This window comes from Camelus ferus, chromosome 2 (genome assembly GCF_009834535.1).
Source record: "Camelus ferus isolate YT-003-E chromosome 2, BCGSAC_Cfer_1.0, whole genome shotgun sequence".
Classification (NCBI taxonomy): domain Eukaryota; kingdom Metazoa; phylum Chordata; class Mammalia; order Artiodactyla; family Camelidae; genus Camelus; species Camelus ferus.
Window position 1 is genome coordinate 10,787,095 of NC_045697.1, and position 27,159 is coordinate 10,814,253.

Below are 27,159 nucleotides of genomic sequence, written 5' to 3' on the forward strand. Positions count from 1 at the left end.
TCATACAACAGCGGTTTACAGGATTACATTTATAAACATTCCTGTGACCATGAGATTCTCTGTTTTGGTTATATTTGGACAAAGCTGAGTCTTAATGAGTCAGTCAAAAACAAATGCTCTGGTCAAATCTTCAGAATCATTTTGAAAATCAAAAGGTACTGAAAATTTTATGACCTCTAAGCTTCCTTACAGCTTAAATTCTATTATTCTCTGATCTTTTGTAGTGTAAAACCAGCCCATTTCATTATTTACTGATTGTCAAGGAGGAAGTAAGCTTTTATTGCTTGTTTATGTCAGTTCCCAATTACTGTCTCACCACATTTATTGGCTTATGGCCCCTGCTTTTAACTCAACAGGAGCTGGAAGGGACAGAATCTGAAATTCTGTTTCCTAAGGTAGCCAGTTGTGGGAGTGGATTTCTCTCATTTTCTGTATGGGCCTGCGGAAGAACATGGTGTTCCAAAGGCAGTGTGTATGCTTTAAAATAGTCAGCAAAGAGAGGGAGGGAGCAGTGTTTCCAGGCCAGGAGTGAAGGTGTTAACAGCAGTGGAGCAAAGCAGAAATGGGAAAGCTGAATGTCGTAGTTTTTCATCAATTGGGTCTTTTCACTGGAGCTGCATTATTTTACCTGATACTTTGTGAAACTGCACAATTTCAAACAAACTTGTAATGAAGTCAACATACTAAAAAGCATATTTGAAGCAAACATTAATTGAAATAATTTTTTCAATTAACGCTATTCTTCCCTTACCTAGGTGTTATAATTAGATTCAATCATCTTATCATATATGAGAAGTTGCTTTCTTTGAGTTAATTCAACCCATTGCAAATTTTTCAGAATCCAGGAAAGGATATTATCAAATTTGTATTCTAAATTATCAGAATGGTAAATGACAAATTTTAAGAGATAGTTACAAAGCATAGAAGGACGAACAGTTCCCTAAGAAAAATAAACAACTTAAAATACCATAATGTTCTTTACAACAGTTGTAGAAAGAAAGATAAAGCTTAGATTTATAATATCACCATTAGGAAATAAGGGAAATAGTTAAAAAAAAAAAAAACATGACAACTCTCACCATTAAAGAGACACCCAAAAGCATTCTGAGATAAGTTATCAGATAAAAACAGAATTTGGATAACAATAAGCTACAGGAATTGAACTTAAAACAGTAATTCAGGAACAGTGAGATGGAGTGCAGTTAACATGCTTCTGTACTAGCTGTTTGTCAAAGTAATCTTCGGTGGGAAATAGTTTCAATAGAGGAAAGTGAAGAGCAAGAATGAGAAGTTAAGAAGAGTCTTACATGTAAACAATACAGAAGGACAGAAATTTAGTGAGTTAAGAAAACTTTCTTAAATAAGAAAGGGATTTATACGGCTATGATTATATAAATTCAGTTAAAAGTTTGTAAAATTGCTACTTGTATTCGTAACTGACTTATTTTTTACATGACGTTAGTAATACCTACCATGTAGCTATTGTGAAAAAAGCAAAACGCAAGAGATTGTTTTTTAAAAAAAAGAAAATTGGGTGAGTAATGCACAATTTAAAAAAATGAATTGCATAACTTTATATTTTGGTAATTTAGGATTTAATAATTGAGATCTTGGGATTATACAAAATACAATTAACCGACTGTGTATGAACCATGGATGCAAACTCCAGAAGATGATCTTACGAAGCCTATGCACTCTGGTTGTGTCTTTCACTGGTAAATGGGGCAATACCTATTCTATAATAGGAGCTAGAAAAATTTTCCATTTTTTTTCCTCCTTAAAGCTAACTTTGGCTATTCCTTTTGTTTAGACCAAGTAGCTTTTACTTTTCAACTACAAAGCAACTGATCTCTTGATAGCATTTCTAGTATAACGCCCCTAAAATATGTTTGAAATTAGTTCCGTATGCATTTCCTGAGTAACAAAAACATCAAGTACTTTGATGACTTGAAAGGACCCTGAATCAGGAGAAGGCCTGGACTCCTTGACTCTCCATCAGGGAGTCTTTTGACCTCAGGTAACAGTTATGACCTCTCTCTGCTTCATTTTCCCCTCTGTAAGAGTATTACACTAGATTATCCTGATGGCCTCTTCCAAATATTTGTAATAAAATTCTTACAAACCCTTTTCAGATTTTTGGGCCCCTGGGTTAAAAAAAAGCTAGATATTTGCCGACACTATGAAGATTTGTGGAGCAGTATGAGTCCTTAATTACAGAAGGGCTTTGTAATTGAGTCTAAAATTTGAATGCCAAGAATTCAAATGCAGTTGCTTTATTGATACCACATCTAAGGCGGGCCATCTTTAACGTACCTTCATTATGATCTACGCGATAGTTCTTCATTGCTTTGCGTGACAAAGACTAATGTGCTTTCACTGAATTTTCCACTTCTCAGCCCAGGACTCAGGGTTTCTGTATCCTTTACAAGTTTCCCATGTTGTACCTATGTATACCTAAATCTAAAAACACCGCTTGAAAGTGGCATTTACCAGCAACTGAAATGGTGTTTGAGATTATTACTGTCATACGATTAATTTGGTAGTGTAGTTTCAGTATAGACTGAATAGAGTACAGTCTAAATTAATTCTATATTTCTTAGTTGAAAATTTATTTTAGCGGTACATGACTTCTTTTTTCCAAACCATAAATACCACGTTTCTAATTCACAAAATGTAGTGCTGAGTTTAATTTATTCAGCATTGTTTTCAGAGAGGAAAGTATGAGTTGATGCTTTTAAAAAATTCGAAAAGCTTTGCAACTGATGTGCTAAAGAAATAAAATACACTGTGGGGCCCAGAGCAAGCCTTTGCAGTAAATCTATGTGAGCTTATTGAATCTCCAAGTTGCAGTAATAATATTTGCAGTCTTCAGCAATCATTTTTGGACTGATACTTACTAGGTTTTATCCTGTCTGGGCTTTATTCCATGGGTTTCGAAAGGACATCGACTCAGTTTGTTTCTGGAAGATGTAGCACAAATTGAATAATGTGCTTTTGATCCTAATGTACCTGTTACAACTTAACTAAAATGGTCATGAGCAAAATCTTACTTCTAAAAGCATTTCTCTGGCACAGGAATATAGGACTGAAACTATTTTAAATAGGACCTACTGAAAATTGTATTTTGTCACAAGAAATGTTTTATAAAAGATCTTTTGTGGGTTCTGTTTATGTAATAAAAAGTCTATGAACATAAATCCATCCATGCGTTATTGGCTAATGGGACCTTTTCTTCATGATCAGATATAAAGTTTGTTTCATATTAAATTTTAAATTTCTGGAAAATTCCAAAATACTGATGAAAGAGACTGTGGGGATGGCTTAGCAAGCTTTCCAGTCCAGATTTCTCTCTTTGAGGAGAAAGAACATTGTTCATTTTTCATTATCCCCAAATTACAAAAAAAAAAAAAAAATAGACATACCATGTTTAGAAGGGTTTTAATCATCGGGTCAGTTAATTAACGAGAATCCACTTGCAGAATGAACTCAGACTTTCTAGTAAATTTTGATAACTTTCAAAACCCTTCCTTATAATTGCAGCCAACAAAGGCTTTAATACTAGGATTTATGCAGCAGAGAAGATTGTATGTATCACTTGCTTCATGTTACCTGCCCTTTCGGGTTTTGCCTTCCGGAATTTTTTATTGTCTTGTTTTTATTATTCCCTGGTGGTGAATTATTTATTGCTTCTTCTGGCCACTTATCAAGTAGTAGTTGGTAGTCAGATTTTACATGCTATTTAGGATAAATTTTTACTTTCTTCTAGTGTTTCTGGGTAAACTCTCTTGGATCAAAATAACTGAATACTTTTTCTCTTGACTTCCATGCCCTTTAAGTTCTTCTGGGCGGTGATCATGCACTCCGCCCCTTGTAGTTAGCTTCCCTTCTGCTCATGAATCAGTGTTTCCATTCTAACAGTTTTTCTATTTCTCCTTTTTGTTTCTGAGATAGTTAAAAATGAATGTACTTCCTTGGGTCTTATAAACATCTATTTAAATTTTCTCCCTTCTTTTGCAAACTCAAGTTTCTCTCTCTCTTTTGTCTTTGTTACCAAAATGTGTTACAAATGCATAATAGATTTTTAGATTCTCAAAATAATCCTTTCTTTTAGGGTTTCTGCTATCCAGGTTTTAGAAATTTATTTATATGAGTTCAAGGCCTTGGATTTTCCAATTGCTCTTTTATAAGCATCTGTTACAGTCTCGTCTTCTTTTCAATAGTCTGAGTTTATGTTTATACGTAAAATCCTTCTGTTGTTTCTGACATTTTCTAATTTAGTATCAATTTCAAATAGTGAATGGCTTTTACTTCATCTTCCATATGGATGCTTAAAAAACACTATAACTTAGACGTAAGGTTTCATGGAGGAGAACAGTACTGTGGCTAATTTTTCAAAATAGCAATAAAAAGAAAACATTTATTGTGTCTTTAGCAAGCATTATTTTCTTGGGACAGTTTTATCCTCCTAATTATGCTTTGCCTAAGCTGATGCTAGCATTGATTCACATGCCCGTGAGCTTATGCCCACTGATGACAGATATATGCTGGGGTTAAAAACATGGCATGGCTAATTCACACATAAATGTCTGATTGCTAAGGAAATTGAGGCTAAATCAGACGCTGGTCACTTTTTGTCATCTCTTTGCTTTCACTCTAACCTTTCATCCATATTCTTAGCTCTGTAATAACACCAAATATATAAATAAAAATTCATTTCTAGTGCTGCAAATCATTTTTAAATACTCAATATTTATTATGCTGGGATTTATGATCTGGCATGGTTAGCTAGATACCCCTTTTCTGGATGATATTAAGTTTCATGCAATTTGATTTGATTTTTACAAGCTTGTTAATGCTCTTTATAGTTTCTAGTTTATCTTGGTGCAGACAATAAAATCAATCTTGTACAAGTAATTACAGGTTCAAAAATAAGTTGATTCCACTGAGTTTGGGCAACTTAATGTTCACTCTAAATCTTCTGCCATTTGTTTCCCTTTAACATTTTAATAATGTTCCATAGAGCAAGTCTAATTGGTATGATATGGTCTCTTTGCTGGCATTTTATAGTGTTTTGTTTCATGGAGAGTAGTGTAATTGGCTTTTCCTTTGAAAGCAAATAATTTTCTTTGTATTTGTAAAGATTGTAAGGGTATATATTTTTTAAATAGCATGCCAGCCAAGATCTGTTTTCTTCTGAGTCTATAATTTTTTAACTAAATTTTCAGATAGGCAGTATCCGTTAATTCTTAAGGGACCTATGCAAGCACACAGGTGGATTCACCCATGCAAACATTTACTTCTAGCTAACAGATGGTTTTCTCAAAACAGATTTTTTTTTTTTTTTTTTTTTGCTTCTATGCCAAAGTGGGTAACATTTGTTTGGGACAAGACTCTACAATCTAATATCAAGTGTCTAGAAAATGTCTTCAGATTGAGAGGCAGCAGATTGAATGGAGAAAGCTGTACACTTGGAGTCAGGAAGCCTGAGTTAGGATTCTGTGTGGCCACTTACTTACTGGTCATGATTCTTGGGATGAGCTCTGGGTCTTAGTTCCCTGATCCATATAGCAGAGGATGGCCTAGATTGTCTCAAAGTTTCCTTTCGGTTCTAGAATTAGGAGATTTTAGGTACCTCTTAGGGTATTTTAAGCTGAAGTTAAATGTTGACCTGGCATAAGCTTGTAATATTTCTCTCCTGGTGAACTCAAGTTCCCTGTTCTAAATTATAACATTTACCTTAAATTGCTTCCCTTTAATCAACAGACTTTAATATTTCTTATTCAGCAACTATTTGTTGAATATTTTTTATGTGTCAGGTACTATACACAGCCCTGGAGTAACAAAGAAAAATGAGGTGTGTTTCCTGTCCACAAGTGATCACACTGCAGTGTGGTAAGTGTCACAGTAGAGGAACAAATGAGGTGTCGCGGTAGCTCAAAGGGGAGACCGAGTCATTCTGCTCTGGGGGAACAGCTTAGAAGGAAGTCGCAAGTGGAATGAGGAGTTAGGAGATTAAAAGGTTGCTAACACTACCTCTCGGCTCTCTTGACAAGTTGAAGAATAATTCATAGCTTTTTTTGAACCTCCTGTATTGTGAGATTCGCTTGCACTTCTACCCACAGTAGTTCAGTAGAACAGTTAGAAAGTTGGTCTGTGTTTATGGGCATTTACTGTGTACTGTCTTATTCTAAATGCCCAAGTCCCACATCTAGTTAAGAACTTTTACCAACATCTTCTCTTCTGAAAATTTATCTCAATATAACATTTGTAGAACAAACGTTTTTAAAAGTTTGTCCTGTTTGGCTGTAAGACAAAGGATTAGACTTTTGACAGGGACACACGGATAGAGTTTAACAGTAAGCAATGCATTCTTCACATACAGAATATCACATTTCACCTCAGAATCTCGAATCTCAGATCATTTCAGTCTATTGAAAGGGTGAAATGGGATGATGGCCTGGAAATGGGTTTTTGTTAACTTCGAAGTTCTGGATTGTTTTGAATAACTCTAATAATTCTAAAATCAGAATACACTATTAAAGTTTATGTCTGCATCTCCACCCTCTCCCCCTACAATTATGGGGAGTAAGAACTGTACGTCAACTTGGAATCAGGCTGTTTTGAGCCATTTAATTTAGACACTTATTATTTTAATATAAGCACTTTTACTTTGGCAGTCAGCACACAATTTTAATTAGCACTCGGAACACAACGGAATAGGTGCATGAGGTACAAGACAGGAAGAAATATGTTCATAATGGCCCGCCTGCCTGAGGACTGGCAGCATCCAAGAAGGACGCTTTCAGCATAATGCTCAGCGCTGCTGAGAAATCATCCTCACTGGCACTTAAACGCTTATACATTTAATCACTTCAGTGTTTTGAAATGTCAAAACATTGGCATTAGCTGCTTTGTCATCCAAACTACACGCAGAGAGAATATTAATTTCTTAAGCTGATTCTGATGCAGTGACTGATACATGAGAAAACTAAGCTCATTTTCTACATCGGCCCAGGATCCGCTTCCCAACTTTGCCAGTCAAGCTTTTACTCATCCTTAAACCCTAGTGGGAATGTCCTTCTCACAGTCTTCCCAAAGCTCCCTTCCCGCCACGGCCGCTCTCTCTTCCGTATATGCCCACTGTCCATGCACCTGCGACTGCGTGACCATACTGTGTTCCTAGTCTTTAATGCATCATTCTCCCTGTTGACTCTCAGTGCCGTATTTGTAGGAATTGTCTCCACATCTGTATTTTTTTTTGTTGAAGTACAGTCAGTTACAGTGTGTCAATTTCTGGTGTACAGCACAACGTCCTAGCATGTCTGTATTTTGGTTGCATCTAATTAAAAGACATCACATGGTGAAATGAAGAGAATATGCGCTTTATAGTTAAACTGTTATGAGTTTAATCTTAACTGCTACTTACTTTCAATGGGCACTTGGACAAGTTACCTAGCTTCTTTGTGCTTCTTTAAATGAGGGTAGTAATACCTGCTGGGCAAGATTGTTGTGAAGATTAAATATGATCCATCCATCCATTTGACAAATACATAGAGAGGTCCTATTACACGTCAGCCACTGTACTTGGTATGAAGAAATACAATGGTGAACAAGACATGAGTCTTGCCCTGAGAACTTCATAATTCTTGAAGACAAGAAAACAGACGATTGCAATATAATTCTTGAAGAACAAGTAGGAATTCACCAACACAGCGATTCTTGGGGTTGGGTGAAGGCAGCAGGGTTTGGGGGAGTAGGGAAAGTGTGTAGGATGCTCCTCAGGCAGAGAGAGGATGGCAAGTCAAGATGCAGAGAGAGGAATCATCTGGCAGGGGCTGTGGGGTTGAGGCTGTGGATGTAAACACCATGAGGGGCCATGCCAGCCAGGCACGGGCAGAGGGAACCATGAAGAATGTACGACCAGATGTGCATTTCAGGAAGAGCTCCTTCCTTGGCAGCGTATGGAGTGGTTTGACATAGAGGAACCAGTATGACCAATTAAGAGGCTGTTGTCTAGAGGTGACGGTGGCCTCCATAGCAGGAATCACAGTGGGAATGGGATGATGATGACACGAGAAAGACTTAGGAACCAGAAAAGGCAGGATGTGATCAGGTGTGGCTTGTGGGGAGAGGAGTCTGGCAGAGGAGACAGAAGTGGTTTGGGATGTAGGTAGGCAAGGAACAGCGAGTCCAGTATGGAAACTGGCCCTGGGTCTCAGGTAACCATGGGGAGGGTGGGACACTTTTATGTCATTGTTTTGAGCTCTTGTGTATTTTGACCCTGCTGGTTTTTTGTTTTGGAACACGGATGTCAACACTGATGAACTTTGTGGCAAAGTTTCATTCTAGGGTGGGCTCCTCTGAGGCCCTTTCACTCCTGATCCATTTTCCATACAGCATATTAGAACTGTTTCCAGTTGTCTCCACTTTCATTTTTGTTTTACCAACATTATTTCCATCAGGATAAAATCTTGTGTACGTTACAAAGAAGGCTTGATTTTTAAATTTCTTTTTCTTCATCTTTGTCAAATTTTTACAGATTATAGCTTTTTCCATGGCAAGTTTCCTTCTAAAACCACTGTTTTTGCCATATCAGATTTTGTACATGTACATTTTTATCGAATCTTTTTCGTTTTTCATTAATCTGTGAGCAATAAATTTTTTTTTTTACCATTTTCTGTTTTTGCTATTGTCCATTGTAGTTTACTTGTCTTTTTTTAACCAAGCCCAATATTTTCCTAAAACAATCTTTGCTGTAGCACGGGGAAATACTTACAGTATCTTGTGGTGGCTCACAGTGAAAGAGAATGTGACAATGAATGTATGCATGCTCATATATAACTGAAAAATTGTGCTCTACACTGAAATTTGACACAACATTGTAAAATGATTGTAACTCAATAAAAAAAGTTTATAAAAAAAACCAATCTACCAATCATATGTGATCCTCAAGTCAGCTTTTTCATCTATAACAGGTTTTACTATATATCGTTTTGGCCCTTGACAGTTTCATTCTGGTCCTTAAATCAAACTGCCTCCCAATGACAGAATCAAAATGGGGTATTTCAGCCCACTGAGGGCCAGTGGGAGGTGTCCAGGAAGTAGGGTATGTATGCAGGTAGGGTGATTTGAAGAGAAGTTGGAGTCAAATATAGATTTGGGAGTCATTTGCATCTGAATGTTGAGGGCAAGAGAATGGTGACATCTCACAGAAGGGTATATAGCCTGAGAGAACGGCCTCCAGGAAAAAACTGGGAGGAGCACCAACATTCCAGAAAGATGTGGGCTGAGGAGGAGGAGTCCGTGAAGGAGAGGCAAGAGGGGGGAGGACACCCACGGGAGGGCACTGTCATGGAGGTCAGGTCAAGGGAGAGCAGTGGTCAGTGTCGATGGACGCTGCAGAGGGCATGTAGGATACATACTGAAACGTGGCCTTCAGATTTGGCAGCAATGACACCATCACTAGCCTCAGTGAGAGCCGCCTCACCAGTGGGGAGAGACCCACCCAGCTGGGTGTACTCACAAGAGGCGTGAGATGGAAGTGAAGACCTGGAGATGGTTGCACAGCCAACACTGCTGTCAGAGGGGAGCTTGTCTGCCTATTCACTGGCTGATTTATTTATTTCCATTTAGCAGGAGAGAGGCTTGAGCATTGTTAAGTGCTGATGGGTTGGAAGGAGAGGATGAACACACAGGAGAGTTGGAATGGGTCCCCAAGGTCACAGTGGGACCACAGTCCTTCCCAGGAGGTGGCTTCTGTTGTCAGTCTTGCTGCCTAAAGCTCGCTATCCAGTGAGTCATCAGCAGCCAAGTCCCCAGGGGATGTAACCATAATAAATAAATTGGCCCATCCAGTTGGGCTTCTACTGTGTCCGTTACTGTTCTGATTCCTTAGTGGCATGGAGCTCTGCCTTGAACAATCACTATTTGATTAACAAAATCCTTAGTCAAGGGGATTTTATCTGCTGTCCCTAAACCCATGATACTGTCATCTGCCCGGACCTGCCTTTGAGAAAGTTCTGTGGCCACATATTGCCCACGACATTGGATATACTTTGATGCCCTTGCTGCCTGGTTGTGAGCGGGGGGTTGGGACATCAACTTAGTTCCACCAGGCACAGGGCAGGGCGCTACGACCCTGCCCACTGCCCGCTGCCTTCCATTTGTGCTCAGACTGCACAATACGTGTGTACGGGCAGTAGCCAGCACACATCACCTGTCCATCCACTGAGCTCCCCCAGCCATCCACCCATTTCTTCCCTTCCTATCTGTTGGATGCTTACCTGTACCAAGCACCATGGTGAGCAGTGGGGTTAAAACGCGTAGAGACCCAGTCCCGGCGCTCTCGGAGCTCACGGTCTGGCAGGTGAGTTAGTTGTTGCAATAATGTGTGAAAGGTGGACGAGCTGGCGAGCCAGTTAGCCTAGCTAGGCAGGGACCAGTAGGTGGCCTTAATTATTGTTGCTTTTTATTGGTAGAACCTATAATAATCTTAAAATCTTAAGAAAGCAATTGAACATATGAAATGCACGCTCCTTATCCTAATGTAATCATTTCACTTGCCAGTTCACACAGCTCCAAAGGTTACCTTTGTTTTATGAAGTTGGACAGGTTTCAGGACTGCTATTACCTTAAAGAAAACACGTCTCCTGTAGCTACTGAGATTGTCTACCGAATCTCCAGGATGTTGAAGAAACCGTGTTCTCTTTGAATCCCTGATATTTACAGCTAGCATCCCCTTCCACCCCGTCCCTGTTCTGACCTTTTTGTTTTGTTTTGGTTTTGCCTGTCAGGACAAAGTGCAGGACAATTTTGTTGGCTGTTCCTGAGTCAGGCATATTTGCTTGCCCTTTGTGGAATTCTGGGCACACAAATTAAATAAAGGTGGACCGAGCAGTCCTGACCCCTCTCTGACAAGCTCTCCAAGCCTCTGCCTTGGCTTGCTGCTTCCAGATCCCCCTGACATGCCGTGGCCTCTGGATCCCAACGCTGGCACTCTGAGTGGGTCGGACACTGCAGTGGGACAGGCAAGGGTCTGGGGGAGCCCAGGGAAAGCTTTGTTTCCCTGCACTCAGCCAGTGTTTCCCTTGGGGTATGTGTGTCTAATTAGGTTGGGAGAGAATCAGAGATATTGGGCCTATATCTCATCCCCAAAATTGACGTGGGAGATAAACATTACATGAAAATGACCTGTAGACTAATATAATACTAACTTTAGCCTCACGTTACAGTAGGCTGTCAGAAAAAGGAAAGCAAAAGAAATCCTCACCCCTTTCCAGGGCTCACTCTCTTCCTGACATGTGTCACAGCTCCCGGATTTTGTCCCCTGCCAGAGAGTGGGTGGGGTCTGCTCTGGGCTTTGTTTACAGTCCGTCTTCACAGGTCTCCCTCTGCACGGTCCTCTACACCACGTGGGTCTCACTCCGTTTCCCTGCTTGGAGCACAGGACTGGGGCTGGGCTCTGCCTGGAGGGGCCTGGCCACGTGGCCATTCCTGGCACAAGTCTTCTACTCTCTGCGGGGAATGCTGGATGGATCCTCTCATTCGTGGGACCCCAGATGTCATCTTCTCTCTCTACTTCCCCCTTTCCTGGTGCGGGGGGTGGGGCAGTGAGTGTTGGACAGACGGGCCTTTGTGTTCCACCCTTTACATCTGCTCCCTGAGGCAGTGAACACACAGGTACCTCCATGCTCCAGTGGGAGGGGGAGTAGAGAGAAAAAGAGGGGCAGCCCTGGAGAAAAAAGACATGGTTTAGTGTCCTAATTTGGTGTCCTGCCACACAAGCAAAAACAAAACAAAACAAAACAAAGAAACCTAATAGAGAAGAGCATCTCCCCCAAATATTTAGAAAAATAATTCTAACCTTAAAAAAAAGTATTGGAGAATGACAAAGGTTTCTGGCACGATTGAAGGAGACGTCCTTGCCGGCCAGTGGTGGAGGTGGTTTGGAGAAGTGATGTCTTGCCATGATGCTCCTCCCTTCCTGCTCTCTGGTCACTTCCTCTTGGCTGCTCTCTTCTTGAGCCATATTGTCTCCCCTTCTCGGTCCCCTCCCCATCTTTCCCCGCCACTGTCCTTCCCTCTCATCTTATATACATCCTAGAAAGCCATTTATAAAGGACTGGCCAGGCCCTGGTTGGTCCCCCTACTTTGGGGGTTTGCTCAGAGGGCCATATACCACAACTGGATGTCTCCCTGTGGATTGCTTCTGCAAAATAGCTCTCTTTTTAATTTCCACATGCATGAGATATTTTCATTGATTTTTTTTTTTTACATTTAATTATACTTTTTGAAGGTAAGATCTGTGTGATCCCAAAGTCAAGATTAGACAGCTGTTCCTCAGGCCCCGCTGCTTCCATCCGTGCCCTCCACCCTGTTTGCCTCCTGCTGTCCGCAGGTAGCTAATGTTGTTTCTGGTTTACTCTTCCAATATTTCTTTTCACAAATATAAGAATATATATAGGAAAGGTGGCTTATGACTTCCCAGTTTGCACCTTGCTTTGTGCACGTGATGTATTTCAGTGTCCACACTGTGCATAGGAGTCTTCCTCATCTTTCGCCAAGTCTGAATATACACAATTATGGGAACGTATCGTCACCTATAATATTCATAGACATTTGGATTGGGTCTAAATGTCTGCCATTATAAATAATGACACGATGAATAGTCTTTTGCATTTGTCCATGACTTTCTTTCAGTAAAAACAGGTAGGGTTGAGGGGAGGAGGGCAGTGGGGAGGGGGAAGAGGAGATGAAGAGAGAGAGATGCTGACTTTTTAAAAAGATGGTCCCTTGGACAAAAACATTTTTGAAAGAAGCCCTGAATGCTCTTGGGAATTAGTTAACATTCCAAAGTGTCCTCTCTTCCCGATGGATTTGGGCCGTGTGAGAGGACCCTGAGAGCTACCCCAGTCTGTCCACAACCACTGAATTCATGGAGACCCAGATCTGCTTGGAAGTTTGGATTTGTCCTGGCAGGTGGGACTGACCTTCAGCTACTTTAGCAAGTCAGGGTTTCCATGGTGCTGGGAAGCCTCCTCTCCAGCATGTTCTCTTGATTTTTAACTGACTCCTTTGATAGGAAGAAGTCTCTCATTTACGATCACAGACGCCTAGTAAGAAAGAACTCACTGGCCTTAGTGTGTCAATGGCATCTGTCCCAGGCACTTTTTTTTAAATTTAAATTAAAAAAAAAATTGAAGTTTAGTTGGTTTACAATGTTGTGTTAATTTCTGGTGCACAGCATGGTGATTCAGTTATACATATATGTTCCTTTTCATCCTCTTTTTCTTTATAGCTATTACAAGGTGTTGAATATGGTTCCCTGTGCTCTACAGTAGGACTTTCTTGAGAACACACTTGATAGAGCAAAGGACGGAGCAAGTGTGACGATGCGAGGGGGGAAGATGGGAGAGGGAGGAAGGGGAGGGAACGTTTTACCAGGATACGTCCTAATCCCTGCCAGCTTCGCGTGTCTCACACATAGATGGTATTTTCACCAAGGGAGCTGCTATTCCCTCTCTAATCAATTCAAATCCCCTCCCCTTGGTTCACCGAAACTAGGAACCTCAGTTATTTATACTATCTCATCTTCCCACCTAGTCACCCTGCAAAACAAAAAATGTTTGTTTTGTCCCCCCTTCTCTATTCCAGCTGTTGTTGCCCTAGGACAGACCCTCAACATTTTTCCCCTGGAGGAGTTCAGAACAGGGGAGCAGAAAAGCCTGCCAACCCCGGAGCCAGACTTCCGGGTTTAATTCCCTGCTCTGGGCTTACTAGCCCTGACTCCCTGGACAACTTACCCCCTGCGCCTTAGTTTCCTCCCATCATTTGAGATGCACGATAGTATTGGTCACATTCAGCCGTAGTGAGGATCAAGTGAAATAAAATGTGGCAAATGCTTGGAACAGTGCCTGGCATGTACTAAGTACACAATAAGCACTAGAGATCATTTCAAAAGCCTCCTAACTGGTTTCACTGCTTCTCACCGCTCCCTCTCCATTCCTCTCTAATCTCGTCCCCACGTGGTGGGCAGGTGGGTCTTCATAGTCCATATGAACAAGACACTTCCCCCTGGAACCACTTCCACGATCCTCTGGACCTCCTCAAGCTGATTCCAAGCCGTCTTCCCAGTCTCATCCCCTGCCTCAGCCCTGCAGGAGTCTGGGCTTCCCTGGTCCAACCACAGCCACCTGCGTCCACATCTCTGCCACGGGGCTCTCCACTGCGATCTCCTTCTTTCTTCTGTTCTCCTTGGTAATCCACTCCGCACTCCTCCAGATCAGATGTCATAAGCTCAGTGACAACTTTGCTGACCTTCCTCTCCTCATTACAAGTCATGTTGATTGCTTTCTTTCCTGCGGTCCCACGGCCATTTGTACAGCCCTCCAACGTAGCCCACTGGCCCCAGCAGTGAGGGCACGTCACCCATGCCCCCCTGGAGGGGGACGCCATGCCCTTCCTGCCCATCTCGGCTCCCACAGGAGTTCCTCGTGACCAGATCCCCTTCTCCCTTCACTCACGGTGTCACACATTCCTCTTTGTGGCACGTGTCACCGTCCCTAAAGGAATTGAAGGACGTGTGCTTTATTTTGTGCATACAAGGGGTCGGGAAAGAAAAAGAGAGGAATGAGTTTGGGGGGAAGGGCAGAGCTCTAAGAGCTAAATGATCTGGTTGCTGTACCCTGTGTCTGCCCCCACAACTTTCAGAAACTTACTAATACAAGGGTCAAACTCTGGGAGGTTCCTACGCCAAGGATTTGCTGCCCTCTTCTTCCTATGCGCCCTTCCTTCCCTGTGGCAGTTGAGAGAGGGCAGAATAAAAGCCTCTGAAACCATGAAAACTGATGTGATTTTATCCTGTTGTCCTGTATGGAGACGAGGGTCCCTACCTTGTGGCTTTTCACTCTGATGCGCTTGTTTTAACAATGTAGCGCTAGGCTCAGCTCTGAATTGTTGCTGCTCTACGTTGGGTTCTCATTCCCTTTCAGGAAAAAATCTGCTAAATCCAACTGTGTTGGTTTGGGATGGCCAGAAGCAGAGCCTGAGGCGGGGACTGTTATGACAGTGATGACTGAGGGAGGGCTCCCAGGAGAAGGGGAGTGAGAGGACTGGAGCAGGGAGGAGAGGAAAGCCCGGCATGGATGTGTAGGGTATTGAAAGGATGATGACCTCAGAAGACAAAGACACTTAGCGAAAGTGAAGCAGCAGACATTCGTTTTTTGATAGTCTAGGGTCTATTTAAAAGACCAGAGCTATGCTATGTCCAAATCCAGGTCTAGCAGAGGGGGTATAGCTCAGTGGAAGAGCATTTGACTGCAAATCTAGGTCTAGCAGAAATTGCTTATGGTGATGTGTTCTGCTTTCTATTTAATTTAACTAATTCACTTGGACTTTCTACGTAGGCTTTGCAGAATTTAATCCATATAAACAAGGCAGCTCCGAAAAGGAAGTGAATGCTGCCAAACCCTTTAGTTGGGGAGTTACTGCAGAGGGCTCAGGATTGAGCTCTGAGAGCTAACACAAAAATGGGATGTGTTAGGTTATAAGGGTCTGTTATTTCGGGAGGGGGAAAGAAAGTGTCATGTGAAGAAAGACACAAAGCTTTATTAACCTCTCCCAATAATCTCAAACCAAACGGGCGGGACACATGCCTAACCTGGGTGGCCTTGTTCCTGGCCCAATAGCTCCAAACATGACTCTTTGGTCCTCTCACAGGTTCTGGAGCTGCCTAATGTCCTTAAAGAAGTTCTTTGTCTGCTTCAACTTGTGAGAATGGATGAACTCAGAAAGATGGAGGACTTGAAGATAGTCATGTGGTCAACTCCATATTTTTATATATTTAAGGATCTTTAAAAAGACCATGGCTTGCTGGTTGACTGTATGTCTGTGGGTCCTGCTGATAATTTTACTGATGTCAGAAGGTCCAGCATTATATTTCTAGAGTGTTTCCCATATAGTCTTCAATGGACATTCTGATCTCTGCAGTCACCATTTTCCAGATGCCCGAGTAACATCCCCCAAGAGGCAGGGTTAGTCATGGTGAAAGGGCTTGAGCGGGTCAAGTTTGAAAACCTTGCCTTCCAAAGAGTCACTCAATCCTAAGAACTGTAGACGCTGCATTTTTCCTGGGTGTATGTGTGAGTGAGATTTGCAGATGCAGAAGCTGCTTCAGTAGCACCTGAAAATGGTCTCTGACAAATCTGATTATTCGCTTCTTTCCTTCTTTCTTTTAGAAGTCTGGGGAAGAAGAAATAATTAACAATTGACTGAGATGCTTCGTTCATTTGGGTTCTGATTAAAGTCAGAGAAGGCTCCAATCTTAGTGTTACTGACTCTGGGAAATGATCTGTCAGACCACCTATAAAGCAGCAATAATATTATGAAAGGATGTTTTCAGAAAAGTAATTTTCTAAGCTGTGATATAAAGGTTTCTCATCTATGTGTGCTTTTATCTATAGTGAGTTCCTGGTGTGGTGGAATTTTTTATTTAGAGGTGAAATAGTCACATTGGCATTACATCCTTTAAATAAATATAAGAATTGAGGCATGCCTTGGCTTTGGAAAATGGCATGCAACTAGCTCTTTTCTTTTTAAGTCTTGTAGTTTAGCTAAAGCTTCTCCTCATTTTGCAGAAGTTTGGAGACAAAGATGATGTATTTGCACAAGAATCCTAAAAGCCTTCTGAGAAGGAAAGAAATGAGGTACCAACCCCTTCCACCAAGACTTAAAATTAGGAAAACTTGCTACAGTGGATGGTGGTGGTTCTGACCAAGGTGCAGTGACAGAAGAGGACATTGTGGTTCCCCAGTGGGAGACTCGCTACAAGAGAGAGTGGAGTCTGGCAGTGATCTGCGCTCCACACATTCGTCCCAAGTCCAGGTTTTGAGAAGCTTTGTCTGGTACACCACGAGCAGGAGTTCAGAAGATCCACAGGTAGGAGCCAGGAAACCAGACATCTTTGATGACTTACTAAAGAGCTCAAACATTCCATGTTGCATTAAGGGCCATTGAAGGGTTTTAAGCAAGGCAATGGCTTGGTTTTCACGTTAGAGAGCTCATTCCAGTGGCCAACGTAGAGGGTACCCCTGAGAGGAACAAGAGTAGGGTCTGGGAGGCTGTTGTCATGGCCCAGGGAAAGAAATGGGGCCTGAATGAGCCAGAGGTAGATTCAAGTAGCGGGAGGTAAAGCCATTGTGTTGGTAATTGATTAGCTCAGTGGGAACAGTACTTAAGTTGTTTGCTATTTGTGCTGTTTATTAGTATTATAAATGGTAGGAATTGGAGTAAGTGGCCAATTAGTCTTTTCCAGATTCCACTTGTTTCAGCTGTTGGTCTCAAAATTTTCAAAAGAAAATCATGACAATGGGGCTCTGTTTAGCTTCGCTTATTTCATAATGACTGTGGTTATCATTCCCTGTTTGTTGAGTGGAGTCATTGTTTTAATTTGCATAAGTGGCTTTTGGATATGCAAAGATCCAATTAATTAAAAGCTAGATATCAACTGACAGAAGAGAACAAGTACCTCGATGTGGCCATGATGTTAAAGAGAACAAATATCTGCCTGGAGAGTTTGCCAATATTTTCATTGAGTTAATTCTAGCTGCCAAAGATTGATGGGAAGAAGAGAACATAAAGAAAAAAAGAAGAAATATAGATGGTCTTGGCCAAATGATACCTCTGCAGATTAGAAGCATGGGGGGGGGTGTCATTACTTTTTAACAAAAATGTTTAAAATTAGAAAAGCAACACATATTTGTTTTAAAATACCAAGAACAGTAACCTGAAACAATAATGGTGTGTATGGTATAAATGAATAAACAGCCTCACACCCCACACCCAACCTCCTGCTGTCCTGGACCCACTTAGTAACCACTGTTAGTAGACTGATGTGGATTCTTCCAGGTCAAAGGTGTCCTGAAAGAGATTCTGTTCATTTTACAGACTCTGACAACACGTGTTTCACTAAGGTAACCTTTGACCTATTTCATTATCTGATGAAGTCTACCTGATGATTCAGTTTGTAGCTTGCTGGTTGGCTGAATTATGGAATTGTTGGCAGGAGATGCCGTCATGTTGGGACAGCAGACAGTGGGAGTAAGAGAGACGGGACAGAAAGCCAGGAAAAAGAGGTCAAGTGAAGGTTGAATGCAAATGGAGATGCCAGGCAGGAACATAGAACGGGATCGGGATTGAAGGCTTGCAAGTCACCTTCTCTGTCTTCACTTTCTCTCTCTGGTCCTAGTCACCCTAACCCCTTGCTGCTGACCTTCACCCCCAGGCTTCTAAATTATTCTCCCAAGGGGCACCAAGGGACTATTTGGTCACTACATTTGATGACATTCCCCCAAATTTCACCTTCCTTAACCTCGCTCAGCATTTGACATTGCCAGCCACACTCTCCTTCATGAATCTTCCCTGGTCCTTGGCTACGGTGACAGTGTACTTTTCCAGTTGTTAATGTCCCTGAACCTTCTTGTCCTGATTTCTGTCCTCTGCTCCTCTTCCAGTCCTCAAGTTGTGGGCATCACCTACAACTCTATTCCTTTCCTGTATCTCTTTTCTCTGCATTTCTTGCTTCCTGGACATTCAATTCACGTCTGTGTCTTCAACGGTGATCTCTGTGAGGGAGATGCTGTAATATTATAGGCTATAGATAGAAAGAGAAATATAATCTGGCCCTGATCTTCCCTGGGATTCTGGTCTTCCATTCTCTATTACCCTCTAGACATGGCCCATTTGTATCTCAAACTCAACATTTCTAGAGCTGAACTTGTCTTTTTCCCCATCCAGCAGACTCCTTAGCCTGGCCTGGAGGGGTCTCCATGACCTATCCCTGCCCACTGGTCCATTCCTATCTCCGGCCGCTCTCCCACCAGCATCCTCTTTTCCAGTCATTTCTGAATCACTGCAGGTGCATGGCCATGCTGAGCTGTCGGGTGACCCCACGCTGTTAACTACGTTCCCTCCGCCCTAAATGCCCTTCTCCCTGGGTTTGGATTTTTCTCTCCCCAAACAACCCTTCTTCAGTTCTCAAAACCTCTCTTGGGCATCACCTTCTTGGGGAAGTCTTCCTTGAATTCCTGGATCCAGTATCTCCTTGCGGTTTCCTATAGCTCCCCTGGAAATTCCTGTTATAGACCTCACCATGCTATAGTCTGATGGGTTCTTTGCTTGTATTCCTGACGAGCTGTGGGCCCTTTGAAGAAAAGGACTATGTCTTTGGTCTCTGCAGTGCCAGGGCCTAGGGAAGTACTTCACACACAATAAATGCTCAGAAAATACTGGAGAAGTAGGAGAACCAACTTCTCCCTTGTGGCTTCTCTATTTTTGGTGATGGCTAAGCCATCTGCAATTCACATCTCTAGTCCTGACGTCTCCCCCGACTCCAGAATCATACCCTTCCCTTGCAGCATCTCCACTTGGATGCGCAGCAGGTTTAACAGCGATAGCAGATTCTCAGCAAAGCTCCTGATGCCTTTGCCCACTCCCCGCCCCCGTCTCACAAGGGCACACTGTCTACCCAACCACTCAGGGCAAAAGCCTTGGAAACATCCTAATGTCTCCTTTTCTTCTACTCTACATCAACTCCAATAAAAAAAAAAAAAATCCTGCAAGCCTTACCTTATCATATCCTGGGAATCTGGCTGCTTTCCGTCTAACAGTATCCCATTAGGCCAAGCCATCATCATCTCCTGCCTGGACTCCTGTAGTGCCTTCCCACTGCTCTCTGAATGTCCACGTTTGTTCCTCTATGAATGACTCTTCCACACGATGACTAGAGGTCCTGAGCCTGGCTTAGAAGACCCTTCTGGATCCGGTCTGTGACTATTGCTCTAGACTCCCACCACCTCCTCCTTGCCGACTCTGCTCTGCCCACACACGTCTCCTAGCTTCTTGCTAAACACACCGGACAGGTGCCCACTTCCGGGTTTTCCCTTATATTCTTTCTTTCAGATCTTTGTTTGGATCCCTGCCCCACGCCCTTCTGGTCTCTGTTCAGAAGTCACTCCCGGAAAGAGGACTTCACTATTGACAAAAGTACCTCCCTGCCCCTCCATGCTCTTACCCTGATTTATTTTTCCTTTACCCCGTGATATTTTATGTTTCTTTATATATCTATTGATGATCTCTTATCACTAGTATAGAAGCTGCCTGAGGATTTATCAAATTCTTGGCTGCAGCCCAGGATCTGGAACAGTTCCTGGTATGATAGTAAGTGCTCAATAAAGATTTGATGAATGAATGAATGATTCTAGTTCTTGAAGGCTATGAGTCATCTTTGTTTCCTGACTTGCCTTCCTTCCTGTGTTTACCAAGTTCTTTAGAGTCTTCCTGGTGTTAATTTGGTTAAAACTTATTGATGCAAACTGACTGCCTTGCAGTGTGTTACTGACTTATCTCCCACAATTGCCACAACAAGTCAGATAACTGATGGATAAGAACTTTGTAAACTCTAAGGCACCACACAAATCTCATTTGCCTTCCAGCCCCACTGCGATGACACTGATGAATGTTACTTCCACTCCAACCTGTGCAGGTGCCTCTAACTGATCTTCCTACTTTCCAAACCCTCTCCAGACAATGGATTCCGAACTCTATTGCTGACTGAATTTTCTTAAAGCATTGCTATAAATATGTCCCTCTCCTACTCAAAAACTTTGAGTGTCTTCCAATTCCTGACCAAATAATACACAACCCCCTTGGCTTGCAACCAAGGTCCTCCCCAATCTGACTGCAAATGGCCTTCCCACTGTCTCCCTCTGCCCCCCAGGGAAACGCTAGCTCTTCAAGTCCGTCTAGACCACTCAGTTCTCCCCGAGGACAGCTGCTCTCCTCCCTGCCTGTTTTCGCTTCCAGGTGATCTTTCTCTGCTCTCTAAATTTTTAAAGCATTGAGTTCTTCCTGTGGTGGTTGGGGTAGGCACTCATCTTCCAGCTACATTTCCTTAAAGGAGGAAGAAAGGAAAAAGATGCAAGGAACACTTTCAGTATCTCTCCCTTCTCTCATCATTCTGATTTGGAAGGTAGGGAAATTGGACATCCATTTGTCCAGGCTTCTCTGATTGTTTGCCCCTTTTTTCCAAATGGGCAGCGCGGCTCTCTATCTGGGATCTGCCTTTCAAAAACCAGTGTGCACTCACAGCTCCTGCTTCTTCTATCTAGTAGATTTCCAAGACAGGTTTTCATCTGGCTGGATGTAGCCGTCTGCCTTTCGGAGTTGGCGGAGGGGCGGGGGGAGTCATGGGACGCCTACATTTGCTACAGGATAAGCTACTTTCTCCAACGTAGCCTTTCTGAATCACAGTTTTGATGTTTTGGTCTCCCTGCCTCTGATTCAATTTCTTAATTGGTCCTGGACTCTGAAGAGATGGAGCAATTAATTATCACTCTCCCTTCAACTCAGACATCACTCGGATGACGCTTTTTATGAACTCCTCTACAGTACAGATTTTATAATGTCTCATTCAGGCTTGTAACCCAATATTATAAGCATATAGAAAGAAGAGGCACTGTTATACACTGTTATCTTTCCTAAATCTCTTTAGACTTCAGGTGCATGGCCAGTATTGATTTGCTTGGAGGTCATAATGGGATAATAAATCAGACACTAAGAAAAAAATTAAAAATAAAATAAAGATGATGAGAAATGGGATGTTTCCTGTAGGAATTTTGGCTGAAATTCAAAGCTAGTTAAAAGGTATGACAAACTCTCTGTGTTATGCAAAGCAATGCTAAACACATTTCTGAGATGTGAAGAAACAGATTCTTTGACTGGCAACTCCATCAACCACCTTCAACTGTATAAGAAAAAGCTGGAGGATGCTTTAGATAGAATTCATGGCATTTTGCCTGATCTTCACTCTGGAGTAATAAAGGAGGGCTTGTCCCCTTAAGCCAAGTTAGAGTGGTCCGTTAAAGCAAACCTAGAAAGGAAGAAAGTCTGCCAGGAGGAGTACTGACATCCCACCCCTTGAGACTGAGAACTTCTCCCTTGCCCAGGGAGCCCTGCAGGTGGGAGGCTGGCCGGAGCTGCCTGAGATGGCAGCTGAGGACCTTGAGGCAGGGGTCAACTGGCCAGGACTTGCAGAGTTCGATGGAGAAGCATGTCTGAGTGGCCATGTAGAAGGCGTTCAGTTGTCTTGAGATGGTCATACCCAAAGTGAGTGTGAAGGCAGTTGTGTGAGAAACATATAACCTAGTTAAAGTGATACTCACGGAGTGCTTGGCTAGGACTAGGGTTCACGGGATGTTTTATTAATCCTCACAACAAACCTAAGAAGTGGTAATTTCATTCCTACTTTATAGATGAGAAAATGGAAGCATGAAGAGGTTGTTACTTGTGCAAGATCGTAGAATAAGTGAGGTTCTGATGGATGTTGAGAGAAGCAGATCCTTGTATATTAGCCTGGTTTTGATACCATCCTTCTTTGGTGATACGCACATTTAATACTTCTAGCTCTGATCTCTCTCTCTGTCTCTGGAACTCAAGGTTTGTATTTCCAATTGCTTACATTGATATCCCCATTTGGATATTTAATAGTCAATGGAAAATAATATATACAAAATAAAAACCCTTGGTTGAAACCTGTTCCTACTTCCTCTTCACCACCTCCGTTGCTTAAGCCACATCCTTTCCTTCCCCCTCCTACAGCCGCATCGAATTCTTTCCATTTCCTCTGCCACCTTCTTAGTCCAAGCCCCATCACCTCCTGCCTTTCTTCTTTCCTCTTCAGTCCACAGGAGACAGAAAAATCTTTTCAATCCCCTCCACTGGTCTTGCATTCCTCTGAGAATAAAAGTCCAGCTCTGTACCATGGAGCCCTGTGAAGCCTGGCTTCTTCCTCCTCTTAACCTTTCTCCCATTTCTCATAGGGTTTTGGCAGCACCAGCCTCCTTTCTGTTCCCCGGGAGCCCAGGCATTTGCACGTGCTCTTCTCTCTGCCTAGGACGCAATTGTCCCATCGTTTTGCATGGGTAGATCATCCTCACCTTTCGATCTCAACCCAAAGGTCACCTTCTCATTGCTGTCCGTAGTTACCCCATCTCTCTTCCCTGTTAATTTTTTTCATAGCCCTCCATACAATTGGTAATTATTTTGTGTATTCTTTTTTGAGTCATTTTTTGGGAGGCATTCATTTCAACCTCCTCCCCACCAACTAGGACGTAAGCTTCCTGGAGAAGGAAACTTGCTTACCTTCTTCCTCACTGTATTCCAGAATCTAGCATGTTTAATAGGTGCTCAACACATACCAGTTAAATAAAAGAGAAAAAATCTCAGTAAACGTTTATGGTATGGAAGATCAAAGGGAGAACCATGAGTCAGATGCCGTATACTGGATACAGTGAAGTTTTTATTTGGTGGGAGTGGGATCGCTTGCTGGGGAAGCCAAAGCATGTGGTCATCACGATCAGACAACTGTCTCTTTTGGAGACATTTAAAAAGCACCACCACTCACCCATACTTATTCCTGCACTCAAACAATATTTATTATTTTCTCGTGTTCTAAGCACTAGCATAGTGGCCAGGGGTACAATGAAATAGGTACAGTCTGTCCCCAAAGCTTACAGTCTAGCATTCACCATGAGAGGAGAGCAGGAGAGGTGGGGGTGGGGCAGGGATCAGAGCAAGTCTCCAGTAGCTCCTCGACTCTACAATATCCCCAGGAAGTTGAAATTTCAGTTTTTTCATTTTAAGTACAAGGTAAAAGAAAAATCCAGAAAGAGTCTCTAAGGGATAGAAAAATGCCCACCCTTGGAAGGTAAGATTACCAATGAACAATTGGAGCAGAACTTCATCTAGATCAGTTGGTATGTTTTCTAATGTGAAAGATAGAAGCTGGTGATCCTACAGCTGGAAGTTAGAGCTCGAGATACTTATAGCCTTTCAGAAATTACAACAGCACTGCTATTCAAGACTTCTGCCAATATCAACTTCTAACACAAGGGAACAGGGAACAATGGAGAAAGCAGTGAAAAAGTTGGGCTTGGAAAACCTGAATGAGAGTTCTTGCTCTGTTCCTACCAGCTCATTAGCCATAAGGATGTTACTTAATCTTTTTCAGTCCCAGTTGACACATCTACACATTGGTGATGAAAAAAGCTTATCTCTTATGATCTTGTTGTAGATTAAATGAGCTAACCCATGTAAAGTGCTTAGCACATCGCCAGTCATCCAGCACACAGAATGTTAGCTAATACTAACGTGGTTTGGGGGAAAAATTGCTGTGGCATCTAAGTCACAGGGTTATCATAAGGAGTAAATAATGTGTGTGTGTGTGTGTGTATAAATACCTATTACAGTGCTTGGAATATGGTAAAAGTCAATAAAGTAGTTGTTAAATAGACCAATGTATTGGAAGAGCAACAAAGTGTAGATTGCTATAAAAATGCTTCTGTTTTAATTTTATTATTTATTTTCTCACCAAAAATAGATTGAGTAATTAAAAGCCTTTGTGTGAAAAAAAGATGTTCAAAACTTTCCGTATGATATTTAGAAAATTTAGCAATTGGTAGGGCATGGGTGCTGACCAACTGAATGGATAATTGGATGCTGGCAGTAGCTACAGAGAATGGGGTTCAAGGGTCCCCACCCTGCCAAGCATTATCCCTTTAGCTAGAAATTGTGAGAAGACCTTGGAGGAGCCCCAAGGAGGGACAAGAGAAAAAGAAGAGAGGGAACTGGTGGAGAGGTTTGCACAGGGTAGCAGGCATTTTCTGACAAGTATAAAACAATTTCACTACAGACCTAGGGAGTATTAAGTTTAGTGAAATAAGTCAGATAGAGAAAGACAAATGGTCTGTGTTATCACTTATAGGTGGAGTCTAAAAAATAGAACAAATGAATATATCTAACAAAACAGAAACAGACTCACAGATATATAGAAAAAAAAATTAGTGGTTACCAGTGGGGAGAGGGGAGGAGGGAGGAGCAAGATGGGGATTTGGGATTAATGAGTGCAAACTACTCTGTATAAAATAGATAAGTAATGATGATATACTGTACAACACAGGGAAATACAGTCATTGTTTTGCGGTAACTTTAAAGGGAGTATAATCTATAAAAATATTGAACCACTATGCTGTACACCTGAAAAAATTTAATATTGTAATTTAATTATATTTCAGTAAGAAACAATTTTGCTATTTTAATCTCTGGGTCAGCTTAATGCCTATGCTCTGATGCAGCTCTGCCCTCTAAACTACACTCTGTGTGAACTGGAGTTGAGAAGAGAGAGAATATATCCTGTGTATTATACTGTTCTCCCATTCACTTCCCATCCTAAACTAGGGTTTGTTTGCTTGAAAGTAATGCTCTGTCAAAGAACTGGGTCGAAGGAGAGACCCCGAGAACTCCGCATCAGGGGAAGGGTGTGAGTGTTCTATCGGGGATCTGTAAAAAGTGCTCTGTTTTTGGTAACATGCGGGTGAGTTGCCAAGTGCGTCATCCCTAGCTGCTGCTGCTCTTGATAACACATTATTGGTCATCTTTATTCCAACAGAATCCTCATCATTCTCTGTGGGTTTGATGCTGAACTTTAGACCCACTTTAGTAATAATATTTATAACTGGTATGTTAGAAACCCTGCCTTATTTGTATAAAAGCAGCTTATTTGAAGATTTCAGAGGAAATGGTGGGGAATAAACAAACTTCTAGTCACTATTTTTTTCAAAGTGCTACTAAGGAATTGAGCCTTAACATTCTTCTGTATAACTCTTGTAAGATCTCTATTGATGTACTAGATTTCATGAAAAGTCAGTGGCCTCTGTGGGGTTTGGGTTTTGGAAATTACAGTTAGTGAGGCAATGTGAAGGCAGGACCACAAATCTTTATGTTCCTTTCCAAGTGAAACATGTTTGAAAAGGCTATGTAAGCTGATTAGCACAAATGACGTCCACAATACACCTACCGGAGAGCTTCTGTGAAAGGACTTTTTGTAAAGCGTGTTGGCCAAGATTTTCCAGAGAGATAGGCCAACAGGATGTTTCTGCCTCTATCTCAATCTCTATATCTAATCTTTGTATCTATCCATCCCTCCGTCTATCTATCTATCTACCTATCTATCAAGAGATTTGTTTTAAGGAATTGGTTCATGAAATTATGGAGGCTTGGGGAGGGAGTCCAAATTCTAATGGGGTAGACCAACAGCCTGGAGACAGGGCAAGAGTTGCAGTTTGAATCCCAATGCAGTCTGTTGGCAGAAGTCCCCCTTTCATGAGTGAGATCGGTCAGTTTCTATTAAAGCTTTCAACTGATTGCACGAATCTTACCCACATTATGGAAGGCAATCTGCTTTACCCAAAGTCCACCAATTTAAATGTTAATGTCATCCAAAAAAGTGCCTTCACAGAAACCTCTAGAATAATGTCCGACCAAATATATGGGAACTGCAGCCCAGAGAAGTTGGCATAAAATTAACCCTCATATAAGGTAATGTGAAGAATGCCTCACGTTTTGTTGTTATTTGTCTGTTTCTAAGAGAAAGCTGCCCTGATGGCAAAACAATTTCTCTTGGAGGAATAGCTGCAGATTGAGATGTTAAACTGGAAAGAAGACTTGGGGCATATAGTAATACAAATACGGCAATACCTCTCAATGTTCTCACAACCCAGAGATATATAATGTGTGGGTAAGATGTGTATATATATATATATATTAAGTGAAGTGAATATATATATATATTCTGCATTTTCAAAATGCTCTAATACCTGCATGTGAAGGGCAGAGCACAGAAACAGGACTGTCAGAGGAGATGAATTTTAACACAAGGCTAATTGGAACCATCAATAAGTGATGACTTCTGACCACAACTGGTCCCGAGCAGACTGATTCCCGACCTTCTGTGGTGAGCTAATTTCCAGTTCCTCGCAGTGGCTGCCACAGACTTTTCTCTTTTCCCTCAAGCTCCTCCCCGCACCCACTTTATCCCCTACTTGCAGAGGCAAAAGGCCACCAACTCCATAGCATCCTTCTCAAACATCTCCATTTTTAGCCCTTCTTTTTTCCTATCTCAGTGAATAGGTTTGCTGGATTTCTCCCGAGGCCAGTTTGCCTGCTTTGTGTACTTGGCCCTATCCTTTCCACCATCTCCAGGTCCTTGCTTAATTGGTGAAAATAAAACTCTTTTTTTTAAAATTAACTTTTATTGGAGTGTAGTTG